This window comes from Taudactylus pleione, unplaced genomic scaffold, assembly GCF_031769625.1.
Source record: "Taudactylus pleione unplaced genomic scaffold, aTauple2 ptg000494l, whole genome shotgun sequence".
Lineage (NCBI taxonomy): Eukaryota > Metazoa > Chordata > Amphibia > Anura > Myobatrachidae > Taudactylus > Taudactylus pleione.
This window is the reverse complement of record NW_028284896.1, coordinates 273,557-288,505: the sequence shown is the minus strand read 5'-3', so window position 1 is coordinate 288,505 and position 14,949 is coordinate 273,557. Positions and strand designations below refer to the sequence as shown.

Genomic DNA, 14,949 nt, shown 5'->3' with positions numbered 1-14,949 from the left:
TGTCAGTGCTGAAACCCTGACAGCCGGCATCCGGAACGTGAGTATAGCGGGCCTGGTTAACTTGTAACCGCGGGGGGGGGGGGGGGGGGGGGGGAGGTTAGGTCTAGGCACCATGGATATATGAATATAATTCAAGATAATTGTTATAATGCATCAGTTAGTTCCTTCTGTACGGGCACCTATAGGTTATCTTTAATTATATTCGCCAAGTATTCGTGCAGATAGCATAAGGAGGCAATCACATATTCTAATATTGTGTTACTAACATTATTTGGTATCTATGTTGCAGTTTGGGGAGCTCTTCTCATTGGCTAGTTTTCTAATATTGGTTATCTGATAATTTCTCTCATAACTATACAGCTGAAGACTCAAGAATCATACCCCCAATCCGATTGTGTTATGTATTTTAGCGCACAGAGGGCCAGATTCAGACTAGCTCGCGAGTGAAGGACGCTCGCAAGCGGGTCGATGTTGGCCGAATGCACATGCGCACGACGGAGGGAGCTCCGTCGTGCGCATGCGCGAGACCCGGCGAGCGATGAGGAATACGTAACCCACAGCTATGCGAGCGTCCAAGAGGCCGCTCCATTTTTAGGGAGGAGGGCCCTGATTCAGAGCGAGCGCTCTGGTCAGAGCGTTCGGCTCTGAATCAGGCCCAGAGTCCCAACAGGGATTACATTTGGAATTGATGCTTGTAATAGATTTTGGTCGAAATTTCATAATATTGTTCATTGCTTACTATATAATGAGAGATCATTATTTTATTTATTCTATAATAAAAGTTATGTTTTAAACTAAATTCCTATTTAAGTTTTAAGAGTGCTCACCAAGCAGAGTTTTTCTTTCTCTTCAACTCTCCTTATACTTACTAAGCCCCTGTCGGGATTCTCAGCATGGGGATGCCGCTGTTGGTCCTTTGACAGCCAGCATCCAGACTGCCAGTCTCCCATACCCAACCCGTTATAAACTATCTGACCCTATATAAGCATATCAACAGCGTGTGTGCCCCGGAAGTAGTGCTGACGTCATCCACAGCGCCAGTTGCAGCAGTAGTGACGTCAGCTCCCGGAGAGCAGGTATCATGTGACTGTAAACAAAACCCATCACCAGGACAATGGATGGAATACTGGAAATACAATTATACAATAGAACAGTCACTCATGAATTAGTAACACAGTCATAGGGCCTGATTCAGAGGCGCTCGCTGTTTGCAAGCGCTCACTCTGAATCAGGGTAGCGTTTTTCTTTTGTTTTCGGCCTCCAGGCCGCTCGCTAAGCTGTGGGTGACCATCAACAGCTTTTGCGGGCGGTCTGGCGCTGGTCGCGATTATCGCGACCATCGGGCTTGGGAGGAGACCCTTGTGGTAGGGTCTCAGCTCTTGCAAGCCCGAGTGGACTTCCTGCTCTAATAGAGCAGGAAGTCCACTACTGACATCACGAGTGATGTCAGTGGGGCCGCCCACAAACGCCAGGCGTTCCTAAGGGAACACCTGCGTTTGTGCAGCCACACCCCCTCCCCGCCTACAAAACAGGGTGAGCTGTCAATCAACATCAACAGCCGCCCTGTCTTGTAGCGAGACCCCTTGCAACGGAGCTGCTGTCGTAGTACGGGTCTCGCGCATGCGCAGACGGGGACCATCGACCCGCTTGCGAGCGCTGTGTGCTCGCGAACGGGTCTGAATCAGGCCCATAATCTCATAATACTAATTAACATATAGCATATACATACATAAGATTTTATGAACAAAACATGCGTTTCTTGCATTTGGTGGCCTGAAATGCCCTTTTCACGCAAAGAGAGACCTGGCCAACATCTGCCTGACTCAAGATCATCCGGAGATGTACAACAATGCATAGAGGGGTCTATGTACTAAGCCTTAGAGAGAGATAAAGTGAATGGAGATAACGTATCAACCAATCAGCTCCTAACTGTTACTTCGCCGGCTGTGTTTGAATAGGCCCCATTGTATCTGGGCTTAGAAGCAAAAAAATATATACATTATACGCAGTATACTTGTATGCATGTATAGGTGATATATATATATATATAATATATATATATATATATATATACCAAATATCAACCAAAGCTGGTTGGTTGAGTACTTTATCTCTCTCCAAGATTTGATAAATGCCCCATTGATATAAAAGCTTATATCTGATTAGCTGCAGTGGGCTATAGCACTGGTATGCTGTTTGTGTTATTTTATAATAAAATAAGCCCATTACAGTGTATTTCCAGGGCCTTAGAGAGCAATTCCGGGCCCGGGTACCGTAGGGGTAGTGGCCTACTAGTGCAGACGTGGCAACGTGGCCTACAAAAAGGTATGAAATATACTAATTGTGGCACTCAGGGCGTCGCTGTGCTCCCTTCATCCAGTGGCATATCTGGGGTGGGTGCAATCAATGCGATCGCTCCCCCCTTCCCCTGCACATCAGGGGGGAGGGGGGAGCGAGTAGACTGCTGCCGAGCTAGTGACAGTAGCCTCCCTGGAGCCACTGCAGCCCAGTACACAGATAAGTGGGGGGGTGGGTAAGAGGGGGTCCCGCCAGGCCCCTTCAACAAGCCAGGGTCGGGTAATTAGTACCCATTCCTTCCACTCCCCCCCTTCGGCACCCCTGGCCAAAGCAGTATTATTATTTCCCAAAAGAAGAAAAAGTATTTCGTAGTCGGGGCACTCATAGACTTTTTCTTAACAATTTGGTAGTATTTATTTATTTATTTTATTTATTAACAGTTTCTTATATAGCGCAGCATATTCCGTTGCGCTTTACAATTGGAAACATGTATAGAACAAAACAGGGTAGTAACAGACAGACAGAGGTCAGAGGGCCCTGCTTGCAAGCTTACAATCTATAGGGTATGATTGTCATCAAGTGCAGGATATTGTCTATCAACAAAAAGTCCTAAAATATAACTTTTATTGAATGTATTAATTCAAACTGGCAGCTAAATATATATATAAAAAAGGGTGAATATAAATGAAAGTGAAAATAAAAATTGTTATGAGAGAGAGAGAGAGAGAGAGAGAGAGAGAGAGAGAGAGAGGGAGGACCATCCCCTTTGCAAATCCTGCGATTGCCAATGGGTTATTGGATGGTTGTTTTTTAATAGTTAGGCTTAAAATCTAGCATGGCACCATCTACTTACCACACCTCCAGCTTCCTATGGAACGTGAATGAGGTAAAATAATAATTGAAAAAATTTAAATTTTTTTTTGTTATTACCATTTCCCTTGGTTTGTTTCTTCAGGCTGCTATTAATGATCTATACAGTAGTTCTGCACAGTTACTATACTACTGATATTCTAATGTCATGGGACACCTTTGCCCTTTTGCCTTTCCATTGTAATGTATATCTATGTAACGGCTACGCCGGGCCCCATATGAGAGAAATACAGAGAATTGGTCACTCTCATCTAGAACAGTATTACAACTTGAAGCATTTTAATCCCCTAACGGGATTCCTTTTATCAGAAAGCTTCAGTCACCAGTTATCTGCTCTTCAATCCACTGGAGACAGCGATGCCGGAGCATCAGCCCCTCAGCCAGATGTGTATTCCCCTATCTTAATTATTTTCTAGACTGTGCTTCTATCCTACATCTGCTATTTCCTGCCTGTTCTCACTGGGCTTTGAGACTTTCTCCCTTGGCTGTAGCCATTGTCGTTGATCATTGAATCATTCGTGTAAGGTATAGTACCGACTGTTTTAATTTTACCACGTCTAATGGCGAAATAGGGCCAAATGTAGTTGTCCGCAAATTGCGCAGGCCGGCACAATTCTGGCGAGTAGTCGTTAGATTTATAGCGGCAATTAATTTAAAGGCAAAACTCGGTTGTTTTTTGCCTTTAAACGAATTGCCGCCTTAATTTCTAGTGACTATCTCGCAGGTGTCGCCCCGGCTCCTGCAAATCGCGGGCTATTACGTTTTTGGCTCATAGTTTATACGGGTTGAGTCTCCCATATCCAAAATGCTTGGGACCAGGGGTATTTTGGATAACGGAATATTCCGTATTTTGGAATAATTGCATATCATAATGAAATATCTTGGGAATGGGATCCCAATATACTCACAGAATGCATTTATGTGTTATATACACCTTATACACATATCCTGCAGCTCATTTTATACAATATTTTCAATAATTTTGTGGCTCAAGCAAAGTTTGTGTACATACATGAAATAAATTTATGTTTCATTTACACCCTATACACACAGCCTGAAGGTAATTTTATATCATATTTTTAATAATTTGTGCCTTAGACAAAGTTTGTGTACATTGAACCATCAAAAATCAAAGGTTTTATTATCTCAGTCATGTCAAAATTATTCCGTATTTCGGAATATTCCGTATTTCGGAATATTTGGATATGGGAGACTCAACCTGTATATAAAATGCAAATACGAAATAGAACATACTAGTGGTACAGAATGTCGTAACCAAGCAAGCTGATATTCTACATGATCTAGATAACTACTTTTATCCTTGTGAGTGTAGCAATTACTTGGCTGCATTTTGCTTATGTCTAGGTATTTCCGGTGCTGTTTCTTAATGTGAGTCTGCGAATGTAATTTCTGTTGTGCAAACTACAGATTGAGTTCTATACTGGCTTTACCTGGAAATTGCATATCCACTACACAATTAATGAATGATTGAACGATAACGGCATCGTTATCGATCAATCGTTCTCCATCCTATGCAGTGAATAATGTGCCCACACTGAACGATATATCGTTCAGTGCCGGCACCCTCCCTCATCCCCGAACCTGCACAACCTGATGATATCGTCAGGTTGGGCAGTATGTTCAGACGATGAGAGATGCCGACAAAAATGTCCAGCGGGAGCGCGCAACTCTGGTTGTTGCCAGCATATCCACTGCGCGATAATGCGGATGATGAACAATAACGATGTCGTTATCGGTCAATCGTCCATTTATATTGTGTAGTGGATATGCGCCTTTACACAACTGCAACGCAAGACATAGCATCTAGAAATTGTCTTTATATGTGTGTATGTACTGTAGTATCACGTCAAATGGTTTGCTTATTATTGGACAAAATCATGGTAACATATTAATATGCATGTATGTTACGCTGCAGCATATGACATGCTAAATACAATGTAAAAGACGTCCCTCTATAGACAGGAAGCATGATTAAACCCATATGTGCGCATTGTAGTGTATTTAGATAATATAGATGGTTTCTACCCTTTAAAGTTAAAGCATATGATACATAATTCAATTGTACAACACTTAATAAATAGTTGTAACCTTGATGCTGCATTTAAGGGAAAAATGTATATTAGTTATAACTAAATGTACTAATAATATACATGAGATGGTAATATAGTATATATACTGTGTACATAATATCTATACAAATTGATGTTTTGTCTTGTGTCAGCTCTTGGGGGTTCATTAGGAAATGTTGGTATTGGAGCTACCTTGGAATTGGGACCTTATGTTAAATTTTATTTAGACATTTATAAATATAGTTATGTAGATAATTCTGAAGTATGGTCTCAGAAATCCTCAGTGCCTATAACTTACATTACAGAAAGAGTATCTATGTGTGTGGATGTAATCTGCAGAGCAATATAGGACGATGTTTGGCGTCTACAAATATCCGATAAGTACGGAATCATTTATTTGCACCAAATGTCTTTCACGTAACCGGTATGTCACTTCATTGTACAGCTATTGGGGAGAACTAAAACCTTTGAGAGAGATAAAATGGAGAGAGATAAAGTACCAACCAATCAGCTCCTAACTGTCATGTTACAGCCTGTGTTTTATAAAGTGACAGAAGCTGATTGGTTGGTACTTTGGGCCTGATTCAGAACCGCTCGCAAGCGCATAGCACTCGCAAGCGGGTCGATGTTTGGCCCCTGCACATGCGCCGCATCCGGTGTGCGCATGCAACTGAAGGTCCAGCGAGCAACTGAAGTTCAGTCACTCCGGAGCTCACTACAAGACGGGGCGGCTGTCGATGTTGATTGACAGCTAGCCCCGTTTTGTAGCCGAGTAGGGGGGGTGGTTGAGCAAACGCAGGCGTTCAGAAAGGAACACCTGGCATTTGTGGGCGGCCCTACTGACATCACCAGTGATGTCAATAGTGGACTACTGATGTCAATAGTGGAGCAGGAAGTCCACTCGGGCTTGCGAGAGCTGAGACCCTACTAAAGGGTCTCCTCGCAAGCCCGATGGTCGCGATAATCGCGACCATCTCCAGGCCGCTCACAAAAGCTGTGGGTGGTCACCCACAGCTTAGCAAGCAGCTTGAAGAAAAATAAACAAAGGAAAAACCCAGCCCTGATTCAGAGCGAGCGCTCGCCAGCAGCGAGCGACTCTGAATCAGGCCCTTTATCTCTATCTAAGGCTTAATATATCTACCTCTATATGTGTTATATATTGCAAAGGACGTATTTAAGTGCAATAAACTCTGTAAACTGCTGTGGAATATCTGTGTGCTATATAAGTTACTGGTAATAGATAATTATAATAAACATGGGAGCTCTGTGTATTCTCACTGTAGACTAGTTTTATCACTTATAAAGTAGAATATGTACAGCAGAATTTTTTTAAAATAGGTGACATGTGATGTAAAGTACTTACAATAGAGTCACTTTACCAGACCGGCAAAGTAGTACTTGATGCTACGTGAGTTTAAAATGTTCCTTAATTGTGAGGTTATCTCCAATCTAATGGTCTTTAATGTGGCCACAAAATACAGATTCTGGACCTGCTTCATTACGGATCGCAACTGCGAGTGCAATAGCGATTATGCACGCAGTCTCAACGCAGCACAACATAAGGATGCCCAAATTACCTTACACACATCCTTAGCAAGACCGCAAAACCATCGGTACAATCGAGTACCATCGCAGTCTCACGCACACTTGCACAAGCTCTGACCTTACTCAGGAATTGCTAACCTCGTCGGACACTTTGAGGCTTCAGGCTGCGTAATGTATTGCAGTGGCTAATTTATGCACGCCCCTGCGACGGTGTTCAAACGCACTGGCACGCCTGCGTTTCTCCAACCACCCCCCCCTTCACCTGCCACAAAATGGCACTTCCTGTCAATCACTCTGCGATGGCTCTGTGTAGTTACTGCGATCGCAGTCCCAATCGCAGTGGTTGGTTCGCGCACGTGCACTGCGATGCATATACTCATACGCAGAACGCAACTGCGTAAAACTCCCTGAGGAAGGCCCGGAAGGCGTCGGAGCTACCGCCACCAGACTTTAACCTTAAGCATCAGAGACCACACCTAATAAGGAACCCGTAGTCTCCTCGCTACAACAGCGAGTGGAGCCGCTGCATTCACTGTTGAGCCCGGGTGCCGCGTGATCCAGCGAGATCGTGACACCCGGAAGTCATGCAGGACACAGTGTGGACTGCATCCCAGAGACGCAGGACATCAGAGACCAGGAGGACACAGAGGAAGACAAAGGGTACACCCGGAGGTGTACATAAAGGATGCGGAGGGTAAGTTGGTGCACATGGGGAACATGGGACACCGGCCGCCAGACACCACTTGCATAGCTCCCGTAGTGAGACTTTCACAGCCCAGATTCTCTCACCACTGAGTGACTACAGATAGACACTATTACATGGCCATCATACCATATGCACCATCACCCACCCCGGAAGCATTCAATAACAATATATTAATCAACCATTTAAGTACAGGACTATCACCCATACCTTCTGGGCACATACCCAGACTACCTACCCCCAATACAACATTAATCCAGCATACTGTATATATTTCTGTTTTTATACAGGAGTAATGTGACTCCTTTCTGAATAAACACAGCATTACTTAAGACATCGTGTGAGCCTTATCAGTTCATACATATGACATAAGAGGGGACACACATCTCACATTTTCGGTCCACAAACAGACATCTCTGACACCACCAAGGATAATATTTTCATTCGACCATCGCGACATTCACCTGGCCGCCCGCAAAAGCTGTGGGTGGTCACCCACAGCTTAGCGAGCGGCCAGGAGGCCGGACCAACAACAAAAAAAAACGCCCTGTTTCAGAGCGAGCGCTCTTAAAGAGCATCCGGCTCTGAATCAGGCCCAGTGTACGCTGTTGCAGTTGCGATCCATCATGAATCAGGCCCTAAGTGCAGACCCAAAAACAATAAAAAATAAAATGATTAAATAATATTTTTATAACAGTTTTTAGCAATTTTTTTTTTTGAAAAACAAGCTAACCTCAGAGCCAAAACCAAAACACGAAGATGAATCTAGATCCAAAATCAAAACCAAAACATGGGGGTCAGGGCACATCTCTACCACCTACTCTATATACAGTATTTTACAAACCTCTTTCCGCAGCAACCTGGGCTGTGTGAGATAGGGGGTTGGGGGTTGGTGTGAATTGCAGGAACAACCACAAGCTGCAATCGAGAGACTGGAGTATGGGGCAGGCTATGTGAAGAAGACAGCCTGAAGGGTATAAAGAGTACAGGTCCTAGTCTGACAAGGAGACAGTATGTCTGAGATTCAGAAGCAGTTTGCAGCCAGGATCTCCGGCGCTCGTATACTCTAAAACCGGTGGAAAGGAATCACCAACAGTGGCAGTGGAAAGCATGCCCGTTCCCCCCTATCTATACACGTGACTGTGGTGCTTGTTCCTGCCGCCGCACACTCACATTGTGTGTTACACCAGGAAGAAGGAAGGAGCGGCACTGTATCTATAATGGGTGCAGGGTGTGCGGTGCACACGGGCCCCCCAGTCCAGGGGGGCCCGCACTGCACACCCTGCACCCATATTATCTAAAATTCACCTCTCCATGGTCCTGCGTTGGTTTTCTCAGTGCTGCCGCGACCATTTTTCCGGCGTTTTGCACATGCGCAGTGAGGGAATCGCGGGGAAAATGGCGCCATTTCCCGGCAACCTGTGCATGCACAGTAGACTCTGGACACACTCTAGTGCCCAGAGTCTACTGATGCTGCTGTGGGAGAGAGAAGGGGCCCCGGGGGAATGCACACGGGCCTCCTCTTCTCCTGTGTATCCCTCCTCTCCTGTGTATACCTGTTTTGCTTCAATGTTCCTGCAATATCTCTGGATTCTTGTTCCTGTTTGGTCCCTGTGTACTCCAAGGTTTCTGGACTTAGGGCCTGATTCAGAGCCATTTGCTATATGCGTGCGCTCACAGGCGACCCGGGGTTCTGCATACACGCATGCGCATGCTTCGTTCTGCACGTGCGCAAACTACTCACTGCGATCGCATACCACTCGCTTGCCCTGCAAAGACAGCCCAGTGTAATGAGTGATTGGAGAGGCCATTTGTGGGTGGTAATAGGGGCTGTCCTGTAATAATGGGGGGTTGGAGATGCAAACGCAGGCATGCCTGAGTGTTTCAACACCGGTTCAGAGGCATGCATAATTAACAGGTAGCGTCATAGTACACGTCACTTGGCTTTTTTTTTACACTGAAATGTTCGCAGAGCTTGCGGTAGGGTAAGGCTACTACAAGCACTGCGTTTGCATCCGATGGTCCTCGATGTACCAATGTTTCAATACACTTACTGGAGATGATGTGTGCCAGTGGGCATCTCTACATACGCTAAGGGGTGTCTGCATACGCAGAGTGATCGCTCGCACAGCCAAAGTGGGTGTGCTTATGCCTTGGCGAGCGATAGCATCCCATGACGTCAATTTGGAAAATTTGCATATGCTCAGTGCGAGCGTACGCATCTAGCGACCGGGTCTAAATCAGGCCCTTTGTTTGCTATGAACCCCTGCATATTTTGACCTGTCAGATACCTAAAGAATGTCTGACCATTTACCAGGTTATTATCCATAGTTTATGTGCTCATGCTGGACTTCAGAGTTATTGCAGTATCAAGCATTCTGCATTGTCAAGTATTCTGCATTATCAAGCTTACCTAATTTTCCCTGTCATTGTATCAACCCTTCAAAAAAACATAATTTCAAATTACTATTACATTCTGTGACTTGTAGTTCAACTGCACCCAGGGGGTTTAGAGAGTTTTATAAATCTACAATGGACGAATTTAGATTGATATGTGCAAACGCCATAAAAAGTACTTTTAGAGACAATCTCACACATAGAGGGGTAGATGTATCAAACCTTGGAGAGAGATAAAGTGGAGCGAGATAAAGTACCAACCAATCAACTCCTAACTGTCATTTTTCAATCACAGAATGTAAAGTGACAGGTTGGTACTTTATCTCTCTTTACTTGATCTCTCTCCAAGGCTGAATACATCTCCCCCAGAGAATGCTTAGCACTGAAGAATTTGAGTGAGATTAGTGATATTGTTATTGAGGGGTCTATTTACTAAGCTGTGTTAGGAGATAAAGTGAACGGTGATAAGGTACGAGCCAATCAGCTCCTAACTGCCATGTCACAGGCTGTGTTTGAAAAAATGGCAGTTAGGAGCTGGCTGATTTGGACAATATGTCAGCCCATTCCGAGTTAGACCACTAAGTCTGTGGATATGGGCAGTGGGGTAGTCATTCAAGATTCAGTACAACAGTCCCTGAGATGAATATAGACAATTGAATAATACATTATTTTACAAACAATTGTCTGGCAACCTCCCTTCCATAATTAATTGAAAATAATGCTTAACAAAGTCATGGCCAGTGGTGCAATATCCAAGGACACATCACTTTTTATTTACTTTTCACCCAGTGGTGCCTACTTATTATCATTTACCCAGAGTGCACAATTCACTCACTTCTCTCCTGGTCAACCTATTATGTAGGGTGTTCGGTTGTTAACCAATAATCTATTTTATTTTGTTGACACAGATCATGTTAACATCTTAAAATCACATATAATAAACACTTCTCATTTTCTATATTTGATTAAAGATGTTAACTGTTAGTTATTATTTAATAATATGCAATGATGAGTCCGTATACTCTAGTATTCCACATGGTAGATGAGGTGGTGGATTATTATTTGAGGAAGGATAAGTCCATATCTAAGGTATTATGTGACTTTGTGTTGGCATCTATCAAATTCATTCTACATCACAATTATTTTTGGTTTGATTCACAGTATTAATTGCAAATAGGGGTACCGCTATTGGAACCAGGTTTGCTCCTAGTTTTGAAAACTTGTATGTGGGTTTTTTTGAAGAGAGTCACATATGGGGTAGTTGCTTCAGGGCAAAACTGGTTCTCTACAGTCGTTATATACATGATTTGTTTATTATTTGGGATGGGGATCAATCTTCTCTGCAAGAATTTCTGTCGAGTTTAAATAACAATTCTCAAATTCACCAGCACATTTGATATAACTAATATTCCGAGGATATTGTGTGTGCCTGGATGTTGCACTCTTGGTCAGGGATGGCAACCTTTATCACGGAAACATTCATAAAAAGGATGGATCAAAATAGAGTTCTAAATTATAGTAATAGCCATTATAAGGTATGGTGTGAGAATATACAAAAAGGACAATTTATTAGGATTAAACATAACTGTTCATCTGTGGAGGCATTTGAAAAACAAGCTATGGTTTTATTTCAATCATTTATTCAGCAGGGTTATCCTAGGTTCATTGTAGAGAAAGCCTATAAAGAAGTTAAAGATATAAATAGGGGAAGTCTATTGAATTATCATCAAACATTAACCAAAAGTCATAGTAGTGACAAAAATGAAGATAGATCTGTCATATTTGTGACTTAGTGGAACTCCCATGTATTTGAAATGCATAAAAGAATACAATAAATAATAATTTCTCACTGTTGCAGATAGGTGAATTATTGGTTCCCTAAGATATGGTAATTTTCCGTAAATAAGAATTTAATATTGAAATCAAGGCCTGATTCAGACTCGTTCACTAGGTGCATCCGCACGCAGCCATCAGCAGCATGAGTATGCAAATCCCGCCATTGCTAGCAAGACATTATCATGCCCACTATGTCTTGCCGTGCGAGCGCGGTATGTATTTAGATGCCCACCAGCCTGACACAAGATGCCAACTTTCCATTCGTAACATATGTCATCTCCAGGAAATGTATTAAACAATCGGTAACATCCGCTGACATCGGACCCATACGCAGCAATTGTGACTGACCATACCCTACCGCAAGTACTGCGAGTGCTGCTGTGTGTAATCCATCCATGTGACATGTATGCTGATGCTGCGTCTTAATTATGCACACCCCTGAAATGGCGTTCAGATGCACAGACACGCCTGCGTTCACACCACCACACCCCCATTACCATCGACCAACCCCTGTCAGCACCCACAAATGGCTCGTCCTGTCACTCATGCTAGCGGAGCATCTGTGTACATGGTACGAATGCTCCCCGATCGCATGGACTAGTTCGAGCACGTACACTGCCTCTTGTATTCATGCACAGATTGCAAACATCGACAGGCTATGTGTGAACGCAGCCTAGTGAACGGGTCTGAATCAGGCCCTTAGCGCCAAGTCATTTGACAAAAAAGTACCACAGGGCAGTACTCCAATTTTGACTTGGTTGCCTCATAGACAACATGGTTTTTATAGGTGCAGTAGAGATAACTGTGAAGCATGTCAACACACTGAGAGAAAAACAATAAAGTTTTCATTGTTTATAACAAAAGACAAGTATATTATAAAGGAATTCATGAATTGTAGATCCACCTTTGAAATCTATATACAGTATGTTGGAATGTGGGGCACAATATATAGGATGGACTGCAAGAGCTCTTCACGCTCATGGAACAAAGGAGAAATAGGGGTCTATGTAAACAGCCCCGGAGAGAGATAATAGTGGAGAGAGATAACGTACTAACCAATCAGGTCCTAAATGTCACTTTACAGGCTGTGTTTGAAAAATGAAAAGTTAGGAGCTTTTTGGTTGGTCCTTTATCTCTCTCCAACAGAGTCTTAATGGAATAAAAGACATTGATTTATGGGCATATTAATTAATTGTCAAAATGATTCCTTTGAGAATGATACCGTAAAGGCTATTGAACAGATAACATGACAAAGAGAGGGGGTGATAGATTTAATATATTCTGTAAACGTAAGGCATTTTGGATCTTTCACCTACGGATTCTCCCACCCAATGGCCTGAATTATATGGTAGAATTAAACAATATATAATGGTTTATTTAAAATTACTAAATATATGTATCGGGGCCAATTAACTGAGATAATTGACTGTAAATTTATAACTTTTCCTATTGGTGGTTTTAACAGAATAGACACCAATTTAGAGTATTTTTTTTCCCTTTGTATTGCATTTAATTTATGGTTATTCAAGTACTAATTATTTTAGTGAAACAGATTAAGGGGCCTCTGTACTAAGGATTCAGACCTGCTCGCTGCTGGCGATGTTTGCTAATGTGCACATGCGTATACTTTGCAGTGCACGTGCGCAAACTAGTACAAGTGATCGTGATGCGCTCGCTCGCCCTGCAAAGACAGTCCAGTGGAGTGAGTGACAGGATAGGTCATTTGTGGGTGGTAACAGGGGCAGGCCACTGGAAACGGTGGAGTTGCGAACGCAGGCGTGCCTGAGCATCTTAACGCCGTTTCAGAGGCGTGCATAATTAACAGGCAGGGTCATAGTACGCGTCACTTGGTTGAATTATACACTGAAGTGCACTGAACTGAAGTGCTCGCAGTGCTTGCGGTAGGGCACAGTCAACAGCAAGCGCTGCAGTCAGTTCCGATTGACCCCGATGTACCGATAGTTGCATACACTTCCAGGAGATGACATGCGTTGGTGGGCGTCAGCATACACAAAGTGATCGCTTGCCAAGACAGTGGGAGTGCTAATGCCTTGCCGTGCGATCGCCTGCCTTGACGTCACTTATCTGAATTTGCATATGCTGGGAGCGAGCGGCCGCATCTAGTGAGTGCCTCTGAATCGGACCCTAAGCTTTGGAGAGCGATAGGGTGGGATGTACTAAGCATCTCATCATTTATCGTGTATAGACCGGGGTTAATTATGCCGGTATGTACTTAGAAATGCGATTAAAATTGCAAAGGACAGTTCTCCTGATAAGAGCTATCCTTTGCATTAGGCACGGATTGAGTGACTTTCGGGTTTAATACCCAGAAGTCCCCCTACACATGCACTGAATGCTGCATGCCGCCATGGGGAACACTGGGAGGGATCTGATTAGTTCATCCCTGCCCATAAAGTGGAAGGAGATAAAGTACAAATCAGTCAGATCCTAACTGTAATTTTTCAAACACAGCCTGTAAAGTGACAGCTAAGAGCTGAATGGCTGGTACTTTGGGCCTGATTCAGAGCTGGATGCTCTGACCAGAGCGCTCACTCTGAATCAGGGCCCTCCTCCAAGAAAATGGAGCGTCCTCCTGGACGCTCGTATAGCTGTGGGTGACTGACAGTCAGAGGGGAATGTGTGTGTGTGTTTGGGGGTTGTCACTGACAGGCAGAGGGGAATGTGTGTGTGTGTTTGGGGGGTGTCACTGACAGTCAGAGGGGAATGTGTGTGTGTGTTTGGGGGTTGTCACTGACAGGCAGAGGGGAATGTGTGTGTGTGTTTGGGGGGTGTCACTGACAGGCAGAGGGGAATGTGTGTGTGTGTGGGGGGGTGTCACTGACAGGCAGAGGGGAATGAGTGTGTGTGTCACTAACAGGCAGAGGGAAATGAGTGTCTGTGAGTGGGGGGTGTCACTGAAAGGCAGAGGGGAATGTGTGTGTGTGTGTGGGGGGTCACTGACAGGCAGAGGGGAATGAGTGTGTGTGTGTGTGGGGGGGTGTCACTGACAAGGAGAGGGGGAATGTGTGTGTGGGGGGTGTCACTGACAGGGAGAGGGGGAATGTGTGTGTGTGGGGGGGTGTCACTGACAGGCAGAGGGGAATGTGTGTGGGGGGGTGTCACTGACAGGCAGAGGGAAATGTGTGTGTGAGGGGGAATGTAGAGGGGGTCACAGAGAGAGGGGAATGTGGAAGGGATAGCTGGGAGAGA

General features: G+C 44.1%; 1 protein-coding gene across 1 annotated transcript in view; it reads left to right on the top strand.

Moving 5' to 3' along the window:
* The first annotated feature begins 3,676 nt into the window (after nucleotides 1–3,676).
* LOC148502516 (excitatory amino acid transporter 2-like) overlaps nucleotides 3,677–14,949 on the top strand; it is a 202,585-nt gene continuing 191,312 nt past the window's right edge. Inside the window, exon 1 of the mRNA XM_088449720.1 lies at nucleotides 3,677–3,693. The gene's annotated coding sequence lies outside the window, so the exon portion shown is untranslated. The remainder of the gene's footprint in view (nucleotides 3,694–14,949) is intronic.